At 39.5% G+C, this 6,384-nt stretch overlaps 1 protein-coding gene across 7 annotated transcripts in view; it reads right to left on the bottom strand.

Annotated features, from left to right (window-relative positions):
- BRD1 (bromodomain containing 1) overlaps positions 1-6,283 on the bottom strand; it is a 66,738-nt gene extending 60,455 nt beyond the window's left edge. For 2 of the 7 annotated variants that reach the window (XM_072920494.1, XM_072920479.1), the window contains exons 1-2: positions 4,176-6,283; positions 3,652-3,755 (exon numbers count right to left, since the gene is read on the bottom strand). The gene's annotated coding sequence lies outside the window, so the exon portion shown is untranslated. Of the gene's footprint in view, positions 1-426 lie in introns of all 7 variants that reach the window. The other 5 variants (XM_041711005.2, XM_072920477.1, XM_072920491.1 and 2 more) reach the window with 3 other exon arrangements.
- Positions 6,284-6,384: the final 101 nt, after the last annotated feature.

The raw sequence follows: 6,384 nt of genomic DNA on the forward strand, positions 1-6,384 counted from the left end.
AACACAAGTTTAAAAACAGACTGGGAGCTGTGTCAGTGCCTTTTATGGTACTGATGAAGGTCCAGAGACCTTTTATCATCAGAGCTCCACCAGAAGTCACATTTGATCAGGGTGCTTGCAAAGAAATACCTTTGTAAGCTGCATTTGCTGAGCAGTCCTATGGAATGTTATCTATAGATAAGCTAGAAGATCATTTGACAGCGTGGTCTTTAAGTAGTAAAGCTGCTATGCAAAGGTCCTTATCCCATTTCCATGTAAGCATTTGTTGGAACTACTGCTTGGGTCACCTACTGCAAGAAGAGGTATGTATCCTGTCACTTGCTGACAGAGAGATACACCAAGTACTTTGCTGAGATACACAATTGACAGGGAAACCTACTGCCTGCTTTACTTATCCACTATTTTGAGTCCTTTAACATCATGTACCTTTAGGATTTTGCAGTTTTAAGATGCTCTCTACAATATGTGCTCATAACTGTTGCATGGTGGAAGGTGGGGAATGAGCTCACTCCTCTGGACACTGCAAAGATGCAAAAACAAATTTCATGGTTAGGATATACATGAAAACCTACGTACCAGACACAAATTACAACATGCTGCAACACAAGCACAGAGCTTGCCTGTACTGACTTGTAGGTCTGCCAAACAGCAAAACTACCATCTACTAGTTTCAAGACTATTTTATCAAGAACAAACCCTTGGAACAGAACTATTGGCACTCTTATGTATAATGATATTGCTGTTTTCGAAAGAGTAGAAGAGCCATAATCAAGAGAATAATATTCTGCTTCTCTTCCATCATTGTCTCTTCAGTATCAATTATTCAGATCCTAGTGTTTACAGTTTGGCACCTTTATTATGCTCTGCATAGTAACTCCCCCTGCAAAGGTCTTTATGGGAAGCTATTCCTGCCACAGGATAACTACCATCAGAACAACCCCTTCATAAACAAGTCAACAATTTTCTGTTTAGCTCCCAGGAGTGCCTCCATGCATGATCAGATGAAAATGATAACCAGCACAAGAAGGCAGCAGTAAAGTAAATCCAGGATTTGGGAGTGCCCCTTCAGCATCCCCAGTTTTAAGTCATCATTAGGTTAGCTTACAAAAGCAGCTGCATGTTTAGAATTGGAGTGCCTGTCAATTCACACAGCATAACTAACTGAGCCAAGTTATGGGCAAAGATAATGTCAGTGGTAATGGTTAGGAATCAAAAAACAAAACAGTAATTGCTATGCAAAAAGTTCTAAAAATATCATACTTGCACAGCAAAGAACTACAAAACAGTGTGGCTAAACAATCTACATTGGATTTTGACCTCTTTTTTCGCAAGACACACTGAGGAAACCTCAGTAGCAGATATAAGACAGAATTGATAGAAAGGTAACACAAAAAAAATAGGACCTATTTGAAATGAATAATTTTGTCAAATGCAGCCATAGCCAAGAGAAAACAAAGTGTGCTCCATACCTGCATTGATACACAATGATTTTTGAGAAATACAATCTGTGGTTATTCTCCTGTTCATGTTTGGATTTCAGAAGATACCTGAGTTCGTGATAAATGAAGTAACTTCTTAAGATAGCATAACCCATGCAAACAATATTATGCAACTACATTGCTGCTACTTCCTGATCCTTTCCTCTGCACTGGAAAGGATTCTCTACACAGCATTCATCCAAGCAAAGACAAGTTGCTCACTGCCTTCATAACATTTAACTATACATAAACTTTATTTTATTTGTTGAAACCCTTAGAGTGACTTCCCTATTCTCAATTCCTCCGGTGTCAGTTTAAAAACTTGCAAATGTAATATGAGATTAGGTATAAGCTCTGAGAGAAGTAGTTCTCCTAGTTAGCTCACTCACAAACACATATCTCTAAGAAACAATCTCCAGTGTTTACAATGAGTTAATACTTCAGCCTTAGTATAATTAAGTTTAAAATCAATTAGTAATGAGACCCAAATCCAGTCTTAATTACTTTACTACCTCTTCCTCATTCATTCTAGAGGACAAACCTGGTCTGCAGCTGATTAAGATGGTTTGCAATGGAGGAAGTTCAACTGTTAGAATCCCTAGTCATTTGTCACAGAAGAAATCAAAAAACAGACAGGCTCATTCAGAATTAAAACCTTGCCTCCTCGTTTATATGGGGAGGGACTACAAGAATCTGGGAAGGAAAAATAAAGTGAAAAATAAGTCAGAAGACTCAACACATGACATCCACAAAAAACCCTGAACCACCAAAAGCAACCGACATGGCCTGTAGCTTCCTCTGTACAGAAAAACCCAACTTGTATCCATCATTTAACAAGTAGTAATGAGCCCTACACAACTTTGTTTGTCCCAGACTTGCTATTGCCTCAGCCAAGGCCTGATGCTGCCTAATAAGAGAACTTCCAAACTCATGTGTATGTAAATCAGTTCCGATACTGATGGCTTCATCATGTAGACAAAATTTCCATAGGCCCAACAGAAATGCTAGAATAGGAACTTCAAACTGACCACTCCTGAAAGATATACTCCAGCACCATACTCACTCCACATAAAGGGCAAGCATGAGTAAATCCTGTCAACGTGCTATTATATGCTCAACTCCAAAAATCAGTGACAGACACCTCTGATGTGCTACAGAGTGAGGATGATACAGATTAAAGAGTTATGTTTTTAACAAATGAGGTCATTTATATAAATGCACAAGGGCACCATGGTTTTGGCAGTGAATGCTTGCTCCTAACTACTGTGTGATTGCTCATTCCTTATTTCCTGAGCACCCACCTTGACACCTTGGATCTGATGAGCAGAGCCAAGTACCCACTGAAATAAATGGGAGTGTATACTGAATGTAAGTACCTTCCAGTGCTACAAGTTCTCAGAAATCATACTCCTGTGATAGATACTAAATTGGACATCCAAATTTAGTACTTTTGACCTCTATTTTAAGGTTTTGATCATTAAGCTGACATTGCCTGAATAGGTTCCTGGAAGAGGCTGGAGACTATACAAGGAGGAAAGGAGATAATTTTATTAAATGTTTTACTCAGTGCATATGAAAATTTGCAATTCTTTGTGCTTTATTTAATAACTATTATCTCTTAATGTAGTTTTAGTCTACCTGACTTCATACAGAAAGTGTGTTACCAATGCAGAAGTTACTAGAGGTAAAGCTAAAGGTTTGAGTGAAAATAAGCATAGTAGAGCAGGTTTGGAGATTAATATTAACCGCTCAATTTTGCATCAACACTACTAACTGCACTGTTAATATTCAGTGTTTCCAAATGTATACAAATATAGAAAGACAGAACTACATCAATTTATCCCTACAGTATCAACGTTATGTTTACTACCAAGAAAGAACTGGAAGGAAGGAAGCAATAAAACTAATTAATATGAACAGCCCAGTGACTGGAGAGACCCTGGGACCACAACACACAAAATTCTGTCTGCAGCACTAAACATCTACATCTGGCTAATAACACATTGAAATAGGTGTATTTAAGACATACTTTAAGTTCTGTCACAGTAGGACAGGATATAAGAATTTAATTTAGTTTCCAACCGGTCTTAGGCTCTTGCTATAGCCTCCCTGAGAGCCTTCCAAGTTCAAGGTATACCCCAGTACTGAGAATGACAGAGAGATGGTTACTTACAGCTATATAAGTGATGTTTCTTTCCTCTCTGAATCTGTAATAGCTTTTTTTCAGAGAACCCAAACAATCTTCTTGGAAGCACGGTCTCCTAGCTTCCCACTATTCTACAAAACATAATGGAGAGCCAGATACTTGCGGTTTGCTCCGGGGACTGGAGTGAGAAATTAATATCATATCACTTTTAATTCACGCCAGGTTCAGTTAACCATGCAAATAAAGATGTTTATTCACAATATCTGAAACAGATAACAAGATTGTAAATGCATAAATGGAGGAAAAATCAAAGAAAAAAAATTACTCTTCTGAAGCTAAATAATGGAAGTTTTGGGCTCTTCCTGTCAGGATGCCTTCCAGATTTTCCCAACTATCTGACTTCCTAAATGACTAAGTTTTTTCACATACTTACACCTCAGATTGCAACCTTCATGGAAAATCTGTATCTTTAGACTATCACCACACCAGTGCTGCTATATTCACCACAAGCTGGCAGTCTGGAGCCTTCTCTAGGAATTGCAGTTACTTACTCTTTCTTTTGCCTGTTACCAGATCACCATCTCTGTGTTTTATTCATCACATTACTTGATTGTTTGTGAGAAGACATTCTGGATCCGGCTTTGCTCAGATTTTTAACACCGATTTCTTGAGTTCCCAGTGTATTTTTGTAAAACAACAAGAACAGAGAAATTCCAGTTATTTCACTCAATCTGTGATAAACACCTGTAGATTATATACAGAATCACTGATTGGTTCTCAAGCCACCTAAAAGATAATTTAAAGAAATAATTCACTTTCATTAATCTCAACTTCCCTAACCCTTAATGAACATTTTCAGAATAGGATGTATGCAAAAATGAAGAGATACAGAAACCTGATTACAGAAACAGCAACATGCAGTGCTAAAGCGCAAAATTAATTTCCAGTCTTTTTCAATTTACTGTAAAATTTTCAACTATGAATTATGAAACTCTCCAAAATCACAGCTGTTAGAAAAAGCAGTTAACAAAGCCACATACCCTGTTATTTAATCTTTCCATATTGTGATAAGCATAACTATGTCATTCTAACTGTTGCAATTTTATAGTTCTCTAAAATATGTTTTATGAGGTGACATATTTCAATACTAGTAATAACAGTTGTTGCTATCCTCACGGCTGTAATTTCCAGTCAACAGACTGGTGATAGAGACTTGTTAACTAAGCTCTGACACCTCTAATACTGTGTCTAGTTGGCAGATCTAGCCAAGATCAAACTTCATTTTTAAGCAGTTCTATTCATATAACTGTACTTTGTAACAGTGGAAACTCAGCAAGTCCAAGTAACTTCACTTCAAACCACTCTGGCCTCAGCCACCAACAGTAACTAATACATATATTATATATACAATATTGTCTGTATATCCATATACACACTGATACAGTTGAACTCTACCAATAAAAATAAACTGTAAATTAAAAAGTAATAAGGAACAAAGGATTGCCTGCACACAGCATAACAACTATTTTGTTGGGAGTTTGAGTAGTGTATGGATAAAATAAAGAAAAAAGCTTGGCATAAGATTTTCAAAGAAGTATAAACCACAAGAGACCATTTACTGTATGTTGATTGGCAGAATCCATTTAGAAAATCACACCAGTACTTAAGTACAAACATACACCTAATATGGCAGATGTTGAAGAGCCCCCCCTATTTCAAATAAAAAAGCTATCAACTGATCTCTTCATATACTGCCATATATTCCAACCAAAACACTCTTTGCTAAATCTGTTCAAATTACAAAGGACAAAAAAAGAAAATTAACTGATGAAAATAACTCAGATCAAAAAGCAATGACTTGCTTAAGCACTGTCTCTCTAAATACCGTCTTAATCTAAAATTTAACACCGTTTCCAAACCAGTACTGTTTACAGAACTCTTATGCATTTTCTCCTGTTTTCACTCCCAAAGGTAAACAGCGAGTTATGATGACCAACACATAAGACAAAGAAAGTGAAATCTATGCCACTGGGAATTTGACAACAAATGTCACAATCACAGCAGATTGTATCTCACTCAGCTCTCCAGAGAAATGACATACATCAAAAGGACACAACAAACCACCCTTCTCCACCCTTACCCCACCTGATAAGCCTGGATCACTCGGCCCATTGACAACCTTAACTAAAGTTTTGCAAGCGAACATCGGAACTGGAGAAGCTTTATCCAGAACACGACCATAAGCATATATCTGGCCACTGTTTCCCTGAACCGGCGCAGTGCGTTCACTTCTGCCCTGAACATCCTTCCCTAGGATGCCTGCTCAGGTGAGACTCGAGCGCCTCTCAAGGGTTCCTCCCGAGGCAGACTCAGTACATCAAAACAGTGCTCAGAACCAAACCCGCTGTGCGTTAGACCGCCTACACCCATTAAGGTGGGTTCAGTTGCGGATACGAACAATGGAGACTAAATTCCTGACAAGGCTAGGGATGCGCTCGTGCCCGCTCCAGCAGAGTGATGCCCAGGAAAGCCTCTCCGCGGCCGGCCCATGGCGAATGCGAAGCGCCCGCCGCGGCCTCCCGCGGAAGGCGCGGCAGAGACCCTCAGGTACCCCCAGGCCTGAAGCACCGCAGGAGCCGCCTCGACCCCGGCCCGTCGCCCTCAGAGCCACCGGCCTCAGCTGCCCCAGGAACGCAGCGGAGGGCAGCGACCAGCGGCCGCACCCTTGCGGAGACGGACGGTGCCTGGGCCCGGCCCGCC

Source organism: Taeniopygia guttata, chromosome 1A, assembly GCF_048771995.1.
Source record: "Taeniopygia guttata chromosome 1A, bTaeGut7.mat, whole genome shotgun sequence".
Lineage (NCBI taxonomy): Eukaryota > Metazoa > Chordata > Aves > Passeriformes > Estrildidae > Taeniopygia > Taeniopygia guttata.